Here is an 18316-nt window from a genome sequence, read left to right on the forward strand (position 1 = left end):
CCTGGAAACCTTCAAGGTCAGGTTGGACGGGGCTCTGAGCAAGCTGATTTAGTTGAAGATGTCCCTGCCCGCGGCAGGGGGGTTGGACTAGATGACCTTTAGAGGTCCCTTCCAACACATACTATTCTATGGTTCTATGATTTGTTCCAGAGGCACAAAGTGAGTCTGAGGTGGAGGAGGGGTCTGAACCCCTACTTTTCATTGTGGGCTGTACACCTGATGAATTTAATAGCACCATCTTTTTTTTCTGAAATAATTTCCATCGTTTTCTTCAAGCGAGGCATTATATTGCATGGCTCTATTCATCAATGAGAACGGAATTATTTTTATGAAGCAAAATGCTTTGTGCTGGCCATAATTATACAGAGAACCTAGAAATAAGACTAAAATATGTCCATTATTTGCCACCGTTCTCATTTAACAATGTAATTTAGAAGTTAACTAAAACAAAAACCTCACTAAAGATTCTTGATTTTTCTTGAAGAAGTTGTGTCAGTCTGTCGCTTCTGTCACACTACATATTCCTCTAGAAATTTTATAAGCACTGTTTTTAATTTCCTTTTCACCCATCTTGTATCTTATACTAAAGTGAATTTTATGGCCAGCAACATAAAGAATATCCCAAGGACCTTTCTAAAGATGTTGAACAATATTTATTTGCCCTGTAATGTAGCAACTGGCTTTTATGAAATTGTATATTTTTGTCATACAACCAATTGCTTTGCTGTAAATGTATGCAGTAATATAGAGCTTTCAGTTGTCAAAGTGTTTCCAAAGGCTTTTAGTACAATTAGACTGATTCTGAATCTTGTGTATGTAATGATAATTGTAATGACACTATTATTAGAAGAAGGTTCTTTGGGGTTGATAACTTGGAGGTGATTTCAAAATAGAAACTGTTTATCATTACTATATCATTGTATTTCTATGTGAAGTACAAACTGCAAGACAAGACTTCAAGTTTGCCCATAACATGCTTATTTTATTACTGGAGAAGAGGAGATTATGGTTCAAGAAATTCATCTTACTCTCTGCAGGTGACATTTTTAATGGTTCTGCTATTGATTCTGGTTTGACATAACCTTTTCTTTTCATTGCCAGTACAATACTGGTTTTGTACCACTCTGTACTTGGTAACTGCACACTTGCACAAGAGATGAAGGACAAAGCAGGTGAAGTTCTGTGGGGTTACACTGACATGGGGAGATGCAGCAAGAAGAGAAAAGACTGTGACAAGGTGATAGGACTTCTGTTTCTGGGACTGTATACATGCTTTTGTTGTTCAGCTGGGCATTTGTAGAGTCATTCTTTTATCTGACCCTCTCATGGCAATTCAGGGACAAGTGGAAATGCAGTCACTTTGGTTCCAGGTGAACAAAACAAGTCCAGGGTCTTTGGATCTCCTAAACACCCGTGCCTAAACAGCACTCTTTAGAAGTTAAAGGAGTGATCCTGGACTACAAGAGAAAGGCCCTTCACAGGAGACACCAGAAACTCAGAAGCGATGGAAAACAGGAAAAAAAGAATAAGAATAGGAGTAAAATACTGTCCTTTCATAAGAAAATTTTTGCTACCACAATTTTTTGCTACTAAAACCAGCAAAGAATATTAAAGAGGGTGAAACTTTTCCCATTTGAAGTAACTCATTATTAAACCAGATAAAACTTGAGATCTTATCACCTACTGAGCTATTTCACAAAATCATTATTCTTATCTATTAGGAAGAAAGCCATAAATGTTTTATTGACAAAAATTCCTTCTAAATATAATTTTTCAGAAGCTGTCTAGAAAACCAAGAAAAGAAGTAGGCAGGTTAATTGCAGGTTGGAATTTAGCACGGCAAAATGTCCCTTACCTTGACCTGTAAAAGGTTATTTTCTGAGTAAGTTTAAGGTTGTGGGTTAAACCATTCAATCTTTCTCTTGTTTTTAAGGCAGAGAGAGATGAAAACTTCTGTGCTAAAACCCAAGATGTTTGCAATAGCAGTGCTTTACAAGTTTGATGTAGAGCTCTTCACAAGATGCTTGTTTGTATTGAAAACTGCACCTCCAAAATCTATTTTTTTTTCTGCAGAAATTTCTGACTTCTGGCTGAAATGAAACCCCAGAATGTTCATCTGAGCCCTGATAACCACTCAGTGCCTTGTGGGAGGTGAGGGTTGCCAGCAAAGAAAGGCTAGAGTTTTTTTGGCAGAGTCTTTGTCCGGTTTTACACAGGAATGCAGTCCCTCAGAGAAATGAAAAAGAAAAGGACAGCTTTAAGCACAGGCAGAGGAGGTTGGGAGATGGTGGCTGTATGCAGATGTATGGAGGAATTCAGGATCCTAAAATGAGGATCCTGTCCCAAAGTGGGGCAATTCTCAGAAAAAAAGCAGTTCAGATGAGAGAATGTGTCTTACCCACAGCTACGTCAGTCTCCCAAGCCACAAGTGTTGGTGACTGTGCAAGTGTGAAGAAATATCATATGTTTCACTTTCTGTTCTAGAGGAAGAATCTAGACACGTGCTTTAGCCAATTTTGGAAGCAGGACACTTGGGTGGATGGACCTGTGGTCTGATAGCACAGACTGTGCTGTTCAGTCTGCTCTCTTTCCTGTATTTCTCCATGAATTCCATCATCACGTCTTTTACAGCCCTAAAGCCTCATTATCCTCTGCTGGTCTCCAATCTCACCCTTGCCCCCAAAAGCTCACTTATCTCTGACAACCCTCCCCAAGTTCCCTACTGATCTCTTGTCTTCTTGCCTCACCTCTCCTCCTGGCCGGTGCCCTCTCTGCTGTCATTGCATAAATCAGTTTTCCACGTGCCTCCATAGAGGCGGGGGGTACACACAATATTACTATCGAAGTTCACTTTCCTTACAGTAAGTGAAGCTTATTGGAGCCTCGTATCACTTTGCATGATCCCGTGCTCAATGAAATCAATGGTAACAGGAATCGCAAGATTAAGTCTACAGATACCTGTCTCTTTTGATTTAATCTAATGATTTCTGCAAAGCAGCTGTGAAGTTTATGCCTCTCCACCAAGTTTCATTTTCAAGTAAGGAACACACTTGAATTCAGATAAATTGAGAATAGGTGCCTTTGTCTTGCTCTCTTCTGTATTTGGGAATTCTCAGTCCTCCCAGTGCAGAAAGCTCTCGACCTGTTTTTCCCTGAACTCTGTTCTGCAGTCCGAAGCAGAACACACAAAGGGAAACCAAGACAAACATCCCTCAGAACGATGATTTCCCCCAGTCGGTTTCCTGCACGTTGATTTGCTCTGCCACTGTGAGTCCGGATCTGCAGAAATCTTTGTCCTGTGTAAAAGTTGCTGTGAAGCTAATTTAGGGCACAGCAAAGGCCTCCTTTAAACGAAACAAAAAACAAGCAAAGCACAGAACACAATAATCCAAGTTGACTTTTTGTTTTGTAACAAAGAAATGTAAAAATATTTTACTATAACTGTCTAGGAAGTTCTGATGAAACATCTCTTTCCCTGGAAAACAAGGAAATCATCTTTCCCGAAGTCCATATTAGCCTAATGTTAGTGCAATCAGCTTTTTGAGAGAGCAATACTCAGTGCTCCGAGCTGCGTCAAATACAGTAGCAACATGAACTCTGCTTTCTAATATCAGCATCCAAGCAAATAGGCTACTGGTTATTTTGTAAACAAGTTATTTATTTGTTTGTTTTTCTCAGTAGTTGTTTTTTTCTCATCTGAAGACTTTTATTTTGTCCTCAAGCATTAAAAAGAAAAAGTCAAAATGTTTTTTGAAATCTTGAAACACTTCTCTAGGTGGGAAAATGACCTAATGTAATTGCAATTAGTCCATAGCCCTGTGGAATACAAAAATTGAGTGTCTGCAATCTATTTAGCCCTAAAGATCGAAGAATATAAAGACAGACTTTTACATAAGTCTATGTGATACTATACAAAGGCTTAGATTCACATTTTCTTATCGATTCATCTTTCTATCTGGCAACATTTATGAATTCCTCACGAGACTGCAGAATTATAGAGTATAAGTCAATTTGACTACTATAACATATAAAATATTCTCTGCCATTACTAGCAATCAAATGTAATGTGTATACAAACTACAGATTTTCTTTGATTTGTACTTTATTAATTTATCTGTAAGTATTGAAAATTCAAGCTTGTTATAGATTTCAAATTTATGGAGAACATTGCCCTACACCCACTAATCCCACCAGGATTTAGCTTATAGATATTTCATTTCTGAAGCCCAAGCAGTGAGAAATTTAAAGCAGCACGGCATTCAACAGGACTGTTGTTTTGTTCAAAGCTTAGACATGGTATTAAATACAAGTCTGAAGGGATGCTAACTGCTGTGAACAATACAGTAGATGAATTAATTCAGTATTTCAAATTGACATGTTGGTTACATGTAAAAAATTTTGCAACTCTGATGGCTGAAGTCTGTTTGTCTATAGAGAATGTGCAACACAATACATTCTCAGCACCTTCTTGATAATTTTGTTTTAATGCTTACCTGGATAGATACTCTCCGGATAGATAGTTCTTCAGGATCTTTGGCTTCTGCCAAAGATGGTGATTGCATTGTTAGCCCTCTGAGTAGGATGATGTGTACTTATGTTGTGAGTGTGCTGACCCCCTGAAGTCAAAGTGAGAACACCTACCTGTTGTGCATAATTGTCTGCACATGGAATATTGTCATAGAGTCGAGGCTTCGAAAGGTTTAATGTATTGACTGTGTGAATGAACATGATCTATTGGAACATGGCATTATTTCCCATGGTAGGGGGTCAGCCTCTAGTTCAGGTTCTGCAGTGAAGAAGTTATCACTAAAATAAATGTGGTGACTCATCCAACTGTGACTATCCTCCTGGTAACACAGTTTGTTACTAAACTTCAGTTGAAGACCAAAGCCAGGGCAAAACAAAATAAACATAGGAAACAAAAGCAAAGCAAATGACCAGCTTCTTCAAAACTTGCAGACCATTACAGGAAGATACAAATAGTTGAGACAGGCTGGCAGGTGACAGTGTGGCCAGAGTGAAGGCCATGACAAGGCACTGCCACTTAGACTGTGGCTACGCCTACATCCACTAATGGTTTCATAGTCTCTTCCTTTAGCATAGCAAACTGTCTAAATTGCTGTGACTCATACTTGAGGTCAGAATGCTGCATATTGTGATGTGATGTCGTTTAGTGCTCTATCGTGTGACCCTGTGGTCACTTATGTGAAACTAGGCTACTCCTGTATAGCCCCTATAAGGGCTGTGCAGCTTTCATGCTGAGTCAGCATTTAAGCCAATGACTCTTACCAGGCCTTTTGACCCAGCAGTTTGTTGTTGCATTTACTGCAGAGACTAATACTGCCAAAGGATGACTGTATTTAAAATGGGCATCTATGGGTTAAGGCTCCATAGTCCCGTGAAAAACACAAATCTGAATAGTAAAAAATGGAACCTTAATTGTTACTATTTCTCCTCATTTTTGAGTGTATATTTTTTAAAGCCAGTAACTGATTTGACATTGTAATTCTGAAGACAATAATTCTCAGAAGTATAAAAATTCTATAAAATATTAGTAATGTGTCAGCTCAGCTATGCAGATCTTTATCCATACATATACATGTAGCAAATATTGACCTCAAGAGAATAAAACTCAACCATCATCCATAAATAAATTGATTTGACAGCAAGTTCACATAGTGCTGCAGGCAACATCTTGGAACAGGTTTGCCTGTAGTGAAATCTGAAGGTTTGGAAGAACGCAGTGTGAAAACAACACCTACAGTTTCATTGGGTTGGAAATGTCAGCATATCACAGATAAGACAAGCACTTGGTACTTTCTGTGTTGGGCCATGGAGGAGAGTTAAAGATGGAATATCTTGCAGGGGCTGAAGTGCGGTATGAATCTTTCTTCACATTCCTAGAAAAAGGTCATTTGGTTACAAACACAGTGTCATCCTTATGGGCAATTATTTTTGTTGAAACTTAAATCTATATTTACATTAAATAAAATATAGATTTTTGACTTTGGCTCTCTTTATTGCAAGATAGTGTACAGGAAACAATTGCTAGTTCTAATTCTATATTAAAGATTGGCTGAATTTATAAACAAAGTTTGTGTATCAGGATAAGCATCTCTGACTATATGTCTGTGGGATAGAAACTTATCCTTCTGATAAAGAGCTGCATTGGCACTTAGGAAATGTGTGTTTCAGTCCTGATCCTGCCTCAGACTTCCTGTATTATCTTTGACATCTTAGTCTTTGTTTTTAACTGTAAAACTGGGATGAGACCATTTCCTCCAAAACATTCTTCAGTTTATAAACTCTTTCAGTGAGGGACACTTGCATGTGTGTGTCCTGCATTGACCTTAGTAGGTCCTTGTGTAGATGAAGGTCCTAAGACATGCTGTAACAAAGATAAACACTGTAGAAGTGCAGAAGGTGCCATTTGGTACAGACCTACGTCAGCAAATGCTGTTTCGACAAAACTAACAATTTTTTGGAGCTCAGTTAAGATGTTCATGACATTTCTACATGGGATTTTTCCCATTTGGGGAATAAGTTTTTCAAAGAAAGTTCTTATAAGAAATTTAATATATACATATTTTCAAGAAGAAATATTTAAAATTTACATTTTGGGAGAAATTTTGAACAAATATTTTTCTTCTGAATCAAGGAACAAAAATACTCAAATGTCACAATATCAGTAAGCTGGAGAAAACTAGCACTTACAAGCTGAAAATACTCCTCCAAATGCTACTGAAATTAATGGGTCTTCTTTAGCACTATTAATATTCATGCCATTTATTAAGAAATTCAAAACATTTTATGACTTACTGATATTTTCAATCAAGAGTCAGAGACAGTAGAAAATAGTATGGGCTTAAAAGCAACCCATGTAACTATGTCCAACCTTCTGGAAATAAAAAAAAACCTTCTAAGAGTCTGTGTTTTAATTTGTAATTGAAAAACTCTCAAAACCTTTAGCTGATGTATTCTTTGTGAAAAAATTTCTCACTGAAATGTTTGATTTCACTGAAAGTTCAGCTAAGATTCCTTTTGTTCTGCAAAATATTAATTCTAAAATGTTTTCAGTATTTTGACTTATTATCTTTTGTTTGCTTTTACTCTAATATTGTTGCTTTTTCAATGAATATCAGTTTTCTTCAGTGTGCATGTTTTGTAGTAGCCACTTGAAAATTTAGAAGTATTTACAAAAATAACAGAGAACAAGCCTGAATGGGGATTCTTATTGCAGAATTATCTTTATAACAAAGAGTTTTGCCTGCTCTAACAATGCATTTTCACTGTGATTTATGAACATTGTATGCACAGTAGTTGCTGTTGAAGTCGTATGAAGGGAAATTAAGGTTGTAAGAATAATCACTGTGGTAAAACGCTAGTGAATCACAGGTAATCCAAAGATAATAGTATGTCCTGTTTCATTTTCATTACCTTCTGCAACCTAATCTTTAGGACGATTTTTTTATCTGTAGTAATACCTATTTGGTTTGCCTAGTTCTACATGAACAGTTTTGAGACATTCAGCTTTAAAACTGGCACTGAAATTTTATTTGCTTCCTTTGGAATTTAAAATTTTAAAATGCAGGGATTGAAAAGACACCGATGTCATGCATATCATTCCTTCTAACAATGAAGCAATGATGAGAAAGTAATAATTTAAGTGAGTGCTCCTTCTGAACCTTAACAGCTCTAAATCTGGCAAATTCAGAGAAAGGAGAGGAATGTGTTGTTTAATACAGTCTTTGGACTGGAGAATATGTTTCCAAAGGACAATATTTTTCAAAAGATTTTTCCTTTGGGGTAGATAATCGCTAGCAATGAGTGAAGAACTGGAAAAAGTCATAGTCCTGAGCAATATTTCAGAGTGGTTTGGAAATGTTATGAGCTGTTGATAGCCTTTGCCAGGAAAAAAGGGAAGGACACGGAACTATGAGAAAAAAGTTTGCTGAAAAACAACAGGCAAATCATTAATCCTCATGTTAGCTCATGCCCAGGGAAATAGAAAAGCATTTGGCACTTCTGGGGGTTTTTTTTGGTTGGTTAGTTGGTTTTTTTGGTTTGGTGTTTTTTTTTGGGGGGGGGGGGCGGAGAGGCAGTGGTTGTCTGCTTCTTATTAAGATCAAGACTTGGAGTCAAAAAAAGGACCTGTTAAAAATTTCACTGGTATTTCTATAAAATGTATCCTTTTATTCCACCTCCCACAAATGTCTGAGTTATAAGGTCTCAAGTATATAGGGTCTTAATTTACCTTCAATTGTTAAAACAGAAATAATGGGACTCTTCTTTCCTAATTTGAGGGAAACAGCTTTATGGGATTTTATTTGTTTGCCTTTGTTTCTGATGAACTAAAGGAAAGTCAAGGATGACTCTTACATTTAAATCTGAAAGTGGCAGTAATCATAACAGCGATTTCCTGTAGAAGAAAACCCTGTAGCTTAAATACAGTTCCTTGTGACAGGTATGTCACCTACAATTATCTGTCTTCCTCTTCTGAAATAATGACAATAAGAACATCCCTTAAAAGACTTATCAGTAAGGCGCTAAACTTATATATGTTCAGTGGAAATTCAATGCAGAGAGAAGCTCCAATATTTCAGTTTTCTTATAAAAGAAAATATTTAAGTCAAATGTGTAAGTGGCCAATGTGTTCCTATATCATGAAAACGTTGTGTTCCTATGAAAACCAAAGTCTTTGCATAGTGAGATGGTTAATTTATAATTCTGAAGTGAAATTTCCTGTTAAAAAGCTGGATGGAAATGGTGCCTGAATGGATAGTATTCCTTTTCATCTAATATTATGCTGGTACAAATGTGTTAACAGTGAAATTTGTTTTCCATATTCAACTCTGCTGTGAAAATAGCTTCTAAAGCACCAAACATTTATATCAGTGCTTACCTGGTGCACAAGGAAGTACTCTCCTTGGATATAATGGTATTACTCATGTGAATGATATTAAATGACGTAGGAGAGGTTGTGCTGACCTGGACAAAGTGTACAATTGGCAGAGAGCAAGATCTTCTCATACATCTCAGTTCTATGGAGCGGAAGAACAACACCAGGGATTTCCCAGCATTCATAGAAAATCATAAATGTGAAGAGTTAAATTAAACTCCACTGAGTCAACAGCAACTTCTTTATTTATTTCAGTGGAGACAGAGCTTTGCCACAGGACTTTTCTGATACATTTTAACATAAAATCTAAAACCAGTACATTGTGGCTTTTTTTTTTCTTTTTGGAGGTGCTTATGCATCTCTCCAATGAAGCACAAAGGTTATGAATGAAAATATCATTATTTGTCTGCTCTTGTAGAAGTATTTTTTCTTCTTGTATACTTCTCATAGAACTATTTTTCTTCTATGCAGTGATATTTGCTTTATGCAACTGTCATCTTTTCCTCTTCCCTCTTACAGTAGTGTATGTTACACTACACTTTCTTTCCTGTAACAGTTTCTTCTTTGACCTGTGAAACCTGTATCAGCAAATATGAAAAAAAGAGAAGAAAAAAGAAAGAGAGATGACCTGATGAGAAACAGACCAATAAGGATTATTGCAATATTGTTGAGAAAGAGATATTTCTGCCTTTGTTTTTCCTCTAGCTGTTAGTACACAAGCCCTGAAGGGCTCACTCCCAGTGACGTGTTGGAGAAAACACAATTACACTTTCTGTAGTAGATCTATCAGAGACAAAAGCAGCACTAGAAATGCAGTTTTAGTGGGAGGCTTCTAAGCATACTTTAGATGCTATTTCTCAGAAATCTTCTGATGCTTGCAAAACCTCAGTCCAACCAACTGCAAGTAAGTCGGGCTTCTTCCAGAGCATCTTTTATGTTGCTCTACCCTTCTCTCTCCCTCCTCGCACTGACTTGCACTCCTTCCCTCCCTACCTGATTGCCATCTCACCACGTTTCAAAACCCAGGAATTCTTCTACCACCTCGTGAGGAGGTGGGCTGCGGGGTAACACTGACTGCTCTATAAGAGAAGGGCAATGTGGAAGCTAAGACATTTACTGCATTTTCTCACTGACTAATAATAGAGTTTTCAGGCTTTGCCTTGCCAAATGTCACAAGATCAGGAGTCTGGAGAAAACAGAACTGGGGAGAAGGAGGCTTAAAAATATCACTTAAAGAAATAGGTGTTGCTTTGCTTTTATTTCTCCTCCTGCTACGCCCTGCTGCAACTTGCAAATATAGGGATTAGATTTACAAGCATTTTGGTCAGAAAGGCCTAGAATAAGGGAACTTATTTCCTTATTTATTCAACACAATTTAAGATTTCTGGAGATTTTTCTGAGATTCTGAGGGCTTTAAGAGAAACATAGAATATCATGCTACTTGGGACAAAATTCTATTAGCACTGGGAATAATGATATTGCAGCCTAATTCCATTAATTTAAGATGGGTTTTGTTGTTTTTTTCCTTTAAAATATCACAATTGCAAATTATTTTTCTGAGTCATCCTTTTCTTCTGGTCAATGGCATGGTATGATATGCTTCTGTGGCAGATAATGTAGTGAATGACTTCACATTCACCTTTGCAAGCGGTTTTAGATTTTCTTACTTTCTTACAGTGTTTTCTCTTTTAAGACAGCTTGTGTACAAACAGGTTTCCAACAGACTGGCACCTTTTCCCCTGATGGAGGAGCACTGTGAACATCGGGATCAGGGAAGGAAATAAGGCAGGGCACCCCTTGGGGCTCTGCTCTGCGATGGGTGGTGGCTTTGCTGAGCAAAGGTGCATGTTCTGCAGTCAGGCGCAAGGCATAAACCACAAGCCATAATCCCACATAACTATATGTGACATTAGTAAAACAGGATGTGACCAAGCATATAAGTCCCAGCCCACTCATTGAACTGAATATATAAGCTATTACCTTATAGGTTACTCAATATGAGGTAGAAACCAAGTCCTACTGGTGGTGATGTCAGTGGGCTGACTCAAATGCAGGTGCACTACCTTGCAGCAGTAGGATAAATACTTTTTATATTTCACTGCTTAAAATTGGTCAGTAATCTAGAAATTGTGGCCTGATGCTGCAAAGATTTGTGCTTGTGAGTAACCATAGTGAGCAGAGCTGTTGTAAGCAATGCAGCTGTTTGCTGTCAACGAGTTTCCTTAGACTTGCAGGCTTAGGGGCTTAGTCATTTTTGTAAGATCACATGATTCATGGTTTTCAATGTTTGTTTGTAACATTTCTATTCCAGCTGAGTGTGGAAACTGTTAATTTATTCCTTTCCTTTGTCTCTCAGTCCTTAAGAAGCCATATCCACAGCTCTTCACAGCTGTAACGCATCCTTAAAGCTGCTGAGGGGAACTCTGGCCCTGAATAATTGTAATTTCCATGTTGTTGTCATTTTCCTGTCCCTGGCACTGAGAGGCTTTCAATGTTTTGACACCTTTCCTGTGCTTTCTCCAGCTTGAAGTTTCCTTGTTTGTCTCTTGCATGGTGCATTTTAATTCCAGGGTGTGTAACTGCTAATGCATCAGTGCAGTTGGCATTGAAGCTCTGAGAAAATAAACTGGGTAGAATTTGGAAAGAGTTTGGAAAACAACCGATTTATTTACTGTATGTGTTCTGGCCCTCCCATCTTAAAAAGATGCCGAGGAAAGCAAGAAAATTGTCAAAGTATGAAAAGCTTCCCTACAACTAGAACTTCTTAATTTTGAAAAAAGGCAGCGTATATGATAAAGGTCTGTAACACACATGAACAGCATAAAGAAATGGTTGTTCTGTGCCACAGTCAGGAACAAGGACGCTTACTGAAATAATAAAAGCAGCACTTTAAATGTATGAAAGCACTTTTTTCCTTTTATATGTAATTTAAATGATGACTCTCAATTTGTGAGGAGGTCAAAATTATAAATTGGTTCAAAAAAGTATTAGGCAAATTCATGAATAATAGTTGTATGAAATACAATAGCCCAGAGGTAACCTCCAGCTTGAGGAGTCTCTAAACTACTGATTGCTGTCATCTGCCAAGGGAAGGGTCATACTATATGTACCTTATTCTTCCACAAACATCAGCTACTGTCCACTGTTAGAAAAAGGGACTGATCTGGAACAATGAAAATATGCCCATTGCTTTTGTTTAAGATTGAAGGTTGATATCCAAGAGTTTTTAAATTGCAGAGAAGAAATGGGAATATAACTACAAATGTATTAATATCAAGAAGTATGAAGAGTTATTTATAATGCTACAATGAAGCATAACTAGGAACAATAGATTAGACTGAAAATTCAGCTTAGGTGAAATTCTGAACAAAAAAATGTATTTAGATTAGGAACACTCTCTTCCTAGAGCTACTAGAAACAAAAATCACTTGAAAGTGTACACTCTTTGAGAGGCAATCCTGAACTGATGTCCAGATGGCGTAAGTTAAATGCCACAAGAGATGAGTTTGCTTCAGTGGATTGCTGACTCTATCACAATACGCACATCTGGTCTGTAGCTAAGTTGTGTATTGCACCATAATAGCATACTTCAGAAAGTATGGGTCAAGTATGCTCTGAATTGTGCCTAATGTGACTTCATAGAATTGATGACAGATTTCTTTACATCAAACAAATCTGTTCTTGGTAATGGTGTAAACGTGAAGTTAGCCTCGAGTATTTTTCCTTGGTTTACTGAGAACAGATCTGGGCCCAATACCTCAAATTTGAAAGACATCTCAAGGAAAAGTTTGTTTCTGTTCTAGAACTTCTGGGATGTTAAATAAATATTGTTGATTTTAAAGGCCTCTTAGAAGTCTTAAAAATTTATGCAAAGCTTTTAATGACTACCTGCATTTCCATGAGGGGGAACGTTATTTAGCAGAAACATGCGTCTCAAAACCTTGTCTATCTTGGGCAATGCCATTGTCTCCATTTCTCCCTGGAAAGCAGAATCACTGGGAGGCTGAAGGGCAAACAGATCAGGCAGAAGAGACCATAAGGTGAGAGGTCAGGAGGAGAGAGACGGAGATCGCTCAGACTTGTGAGAGGCAGCTAGACTCATCTTCATTTTGTGTTACATGGCAAATACAGATATTTATACAACAACAGGATCTTTCCCAAATTCTGTCAATGCAGCTGAGAAACTAAAAAATAACTTATACAGTTTTAGTCCATTAACAAGATTGAAATACCTGCAGGTTGACCTTAGCTCTAACTGTGTGTTCGGAGTGGAATTTTCTTCTTTCACCACTCAGTCTGTTTTCAACAAGGTGGATATTTATGGGCATGTGAATGATTCTATAAGCAGTGATTTAGAGGCTAAATTGGAGTGTATTTGAAATATTACCTTATGAATTTCTTATCTATTTGGTCAATTCCTCTTTCTAGTGATTTTTTTTCTAAGTGTGCGAAGGAGGCAATGTATAATTTCTATTGTCTTCTAATAATATTTGGGTCATCTCTACAGAGCACATTTGAAGCTCTTTCCATTAGAATCATAGAATCATAGAATCATTGAGGTTGGAAAAGACCTCTAAGATCATCGAGTCCACCTGCAGGTTGACCTTAGCTCTAACTGTGTGTTCGGAGTGGAATTTTCTTCTTTCACCACTCAGTCTGTTTTCAACAAGGTGGATATTTATGGGCATGTGAATGATTCTATAAGCAGTGATTTAGAGGCTAAATTGGAGTGTATTTGAAATATTACCTTATGAATTTCTTATCTATTTGGTCAATTCCTCTTTCTAGTGATTTTTTTTCTAAGTGTGCGAAGGAGGCAATGTATAATTTCTATTGTCTTCTAATAATATTTGGGTCATCTCTACAGAGCACATTTGAAGCTCTTTCCATTAGTAGTACATCAAATATAAGATGATATTTTTATAAAAATGAACTCTTTTGACAGAAGATGGCTTGAATTTTTAATGCTACTTGCAATTCTTGAAGACTGGGCGGACTGAAGGTCTAACTCATTAAACCAAACGGTGTCTGGAAGTTCCAAAGAAAACATGAACCCTAAAACTAACAAGTTTGACATAAATGTAATGGCACAATTGCTTGGTTAATAGGTCATACTTTCTAACCAATGGTGTGTGTTGTGATTAATAAAATACCCTTGCATAAACTAGACATTACAGAGATTTAAGACTGAAGTTTAAGAATTATGAGCATTTAAACAGAAAATAGCTCAAAACATTATGATGCATAATGGATGTAAATTAATATAACTGTGAAGGATTTCAAATGTAAAAAGGGATAATTCCAAAAAGAAATGTATCCAGAAAACAGCTCCTGCCAGCACTTATGGGATTTACAAACATTTTGAAAGGCTCACTTAATTTTTACTTCATGTAACTTCATTCTAACTTAGTGAAGTTGCGAATAGCTTTGCCCTACATTTGTCTTGTATAACTAAGAGATGATTACTATAGATATTAATTTTACTGGGGAAGAAAATTCCCAAATACTAGCTAGGACTGAGGCATATCTTAGGAAGCTGTGCAAGTCTGTATGTGCATATGTGCCTTTTCTTTTTCCTTATTCTCTACATGTCAGCATGAGATATGCCTGCTTTATGCTGGCTGCTATTCAGACCATGGAATTGAAACAGCAGCTAGAAATCCTATACAGGATGGAGAAATGTCATAACCTTTCTTGCTTTCTTCCAGCTATGCAACCTGTGCTATTCAGTTGCTAAAGAGTGGCAGGAGAAGTCACACAGTAAAGTCTGCACTACCAGAAAAAGTATAAATTGGAGTATAGCTTGTTAGCCTGGAAAAAGGGCTGTAACCTGTAAGTGAAGTGGCATGAACCACTGACTGAATGGACCATATGTAAACCAAAATACTAAGTGTCCCTTATTAGGCATTCAATTCTGATTTCTTACAAAACTTGCAACAAACAGAAGAACAGTAGCTACTTCTTGTTGAAGTCAGATTGAGAGATCTGACCATGAGAGATTAGAAAATAGCCTGAAAAAGAGACACAGGAGACCTGGTTTCCCATATCATTCTGGCTTGACTGTCTAATTCTGAGTCTTCATCTTCAGACTAGAGCTGAGTTAGAACGGGGGAGTGGGTGCATTTCTCTCTCCTTAGACCTTTTTTACTTTAAAGATTATAAAATCTTTAAATTTTTATAAGCATTAAATATTATTTGGAACTTTGATTTCCCACATTTTAGTACTCTGTGCAGCCTTTCTTAGTTTTGAACAGAATTGAAATCCAGAAATCACCGACTAATCTGATCACCTTCTACAACAAAATAATGTTTTCTGTCAACATGGGGAAAGCAGTGGATATTGTTTACCTGGACTTCAGCAAAGCATTTGACACTGTTTCCCACAACCTTCTCCTGGACAAACTGGCAAGACACAGCAGATTGGATGGGTGGTCTGTGAGATGGGTAGGAAATTGGCTCACAGGCCACCAGAGGGTAGTAATCCATGGTTTTCATTCAGGCTGGCAGCCTGTCACAACTGGGATCCCCCAGGGACTGATACTGGGCCGCACGGTGTTCAACTTCTTCGTAAATGATCTGGATGATGAAATTGAAAGCACCCTCACCAAGTTTGCTGATTGCACAAAATGGGTGGTGAGGTGAACACGCCAGAAGGGAGAGCCATCTTACAGAGAGACCTGGACAGGCTGGAAGAGTAGGCTAGTAAGAACAGTATGAAGTTTAACAAAGACAAGTGCAAAGTCCTGCATCTGGGATGACATAACCAAAGAGCTCAGTACAGGCTAGGACTTGTGTGGCTGGGGAGCCACCTTGCTGAAAGGGACCTGGGGGTCCTGGTGGACAACAAGCTGACCAGGAGTCAGCAGTGCGCCACTGCAGCAACGAAGGGAAATGAGGTCCTGGGCTGCATCCACAGAGGCATTCCTATCAGAAAGAGAGATGTGATCATCCCACTCTACTCAGCACTTGCCAGGCTGCACCTGGAGAATGTGTCCAGTTCTGGTCCCCACAATTCAAGAAAGATGCAGACAGGTGGGAGAGGGTCCAAAGGAGGGCCACAAAGATGATTAAAGGGCTTTAATAGGTGCTTTAGCAAAATATGGTATTTTAAAGCAGCTCGACTAATCTTTAACTATAGAATCAAATACTAAAAAGTTCCATTTCTTGGTGAATTGAAGCTGAAAAAAAGTGTTTTGAGGTATGAGTGCTACATTTTCAGCTACATTTTTTTCCCAATTTCTATCCCATTTCCAATTAATGAGTTTTAAATATGTCAGTTGCCAGCAGCAGTAATAAAATATCTCCCAGCATATGGGGCTGATAATCATGATTTTCTTAAACTTATCACATTATGGGATTCCATGCCACTGTATCTATCCAGCAGTACACAGTGTCCATCTGAGCAACCCAGCTGACATAATGAAATATAATTATTCTTTTCAATTGTTCATTTTAAATGTAATTGTATTTTTAAATTACTGTGCAATTTAATAAAATCATGGAATATAATTGCCTTCTTTCAACCTGTATATGTTATAGAATATTATCATTTTCTAAAGTTCCATGCATTCTTCTGTCTTTACTTTAAACTTACAGTTAGCGTGATTTGAATTAATATCTAGTTATTGTTCATTCTGAGTCATCTTGTTAATTTATTGACTGTTCTGGGCATAACCTTTAGTCTTTAAATTTGACATAATTTCTGAAGTAACCCTGCTTGAAGTCATGCGGACCTCAATACTATCAGTTTCCTAAATCTTCACAGATTAAACAGAGATGCTTACTTGATCGTGAGGTAACAGTGTTCCCCAAAAGACAGTGCAGAGCTGCACCACAAATGGAGAACATTGAAGAAATCAAAGGAAGAGTCACAAGCATTTTCTCACTCAAAACATTTCTATAGATGAGAAATAATGTTTAGCTTCTGGGCTGGCTGGCCCATCTCAAGTGAATGGCGGTTTTAACTGTGGAGCTTAAACTGAGTGTCAGTTCCTGTTGATGTTTGCCTGTGGCTGTAGAGATGGTGAAGTCTGTTCAGGTGAAGTCTGTGCAGATTTACCAAAATACCCATAGAGAGAAGCAAGGGCAAGCCTTGGATTCTCAAACCTCTTTTACTTTACACAGTGAGGCAGGATCAGCAACAGACTTGCTTTATCAGCTACTGAGTTGTTGTTCTCAATGCATTTTTCTTAAAGTGGACAAAAAAACCCATAAATCCATTGCGATTCCTGCTTCAGAGTCTTTACAACAGAGGAATCGAACTTGCTGTTAAAGAACTGAACTTGTAAATTTCACATTCAATAAACATAAAGATTTATGCCTTGAAACTCAGCTAGTCAAGAACCAACATCCAGAAAGGGGAATTTTTGAAAGAACAAGTGTTTTGTTTTGTTTCCAAGATGACCTTAAGAATATCATCTTGGAGATATTTCCCACGGATTGAAGTGGAGCCAGTTCCTTCTCTTCACAGCCCCATGTCCTGGCAGTAGCACTAAATCCTTGAATACTCCAGATTTCCTGAATGGTTCTGTCCATTTTTCCACAGCAAAATTAGCCTCTGTGTAATCTGTAGGAAACGAGTGGTCCCCTTTCTGTGAAACGAGGAAGAATCACAACTATGATGCTTCTGCACCAGCTTAAGCAACATCCATCTGGCATGACTTTTAAGACCCTCATCTTTGTAGTACATAAGTCCTTCATGAATATCAATTAATTCATCTTCATAACACTCCAGGTGTTTTATCATCTCTACTTTACTCAGGCCCTAGGAGAATAATAAAGATCAGACAAAAATGATTTATGTATTGAACCACACTTTTAGAGGTCTGTGCTAATGATTTAACCAAGTTATCTGTCCTATCTTTGCGTATTCTCTCAATTTCTGTTTTTTTAAAAGAAAAAAAAGGAACCTTGTGATCTTTCTCCAAATGTCAAGTATCAAACACTTAACACAATCCTTTTAGGGAGAGGGAGAGAATGAGAATTATTTTTTTAAATTACGTGTTTTTAGATTCCCTGTTTCATACTATACTTTCTGATTTCAAGGAGTTACATCAAAATAAACTGCTAAAGGATAAACCAAACAGGCCTTGACGTACAAGTCTTGAAAGACAGGAAGGCTCCCTGTGGGGAAATATCTTCTATCTCCATCAGGCTGGGAGTTTATTCTTCCCAAGTTTTAGCATGAGGCTAAAGGGAATCTTCAGGAACGGGGTGGGATGGGTTCTCAGTGGTCGGAAATGCAGAGCAGAAGGAATATGCTGTGAACAAGTGTCCTGGTTTCGGCAGGGATAGAGTTAATTTCCTTCCTAGTAGCTGGCACAGTGCTGTGTTTTGGATTTAGGGTGAGAACAAAGTTGATAATGCACCGATGTTTTAGTTGTTGCTAGGTAATGCTTACACTAGCCAAGGACTTTT

This window comes from Aptenodytes forsteri, unplaced genomic scaffold (genome assembly GCF_000699145.1).
Source record: "Aptenodytes forsteri isolate BGI_AS27 unplaced genomic scaffold, ASM69914v1 Scaffold242, whole genome shotgun sequence".
NCBI classification, from domain to species: Eukaryota; Metazoa; Chordata; class Aves; order Sphenisciformes; family Spheniscidae; genus Aptenodytes; species Aptenodytes forsteri.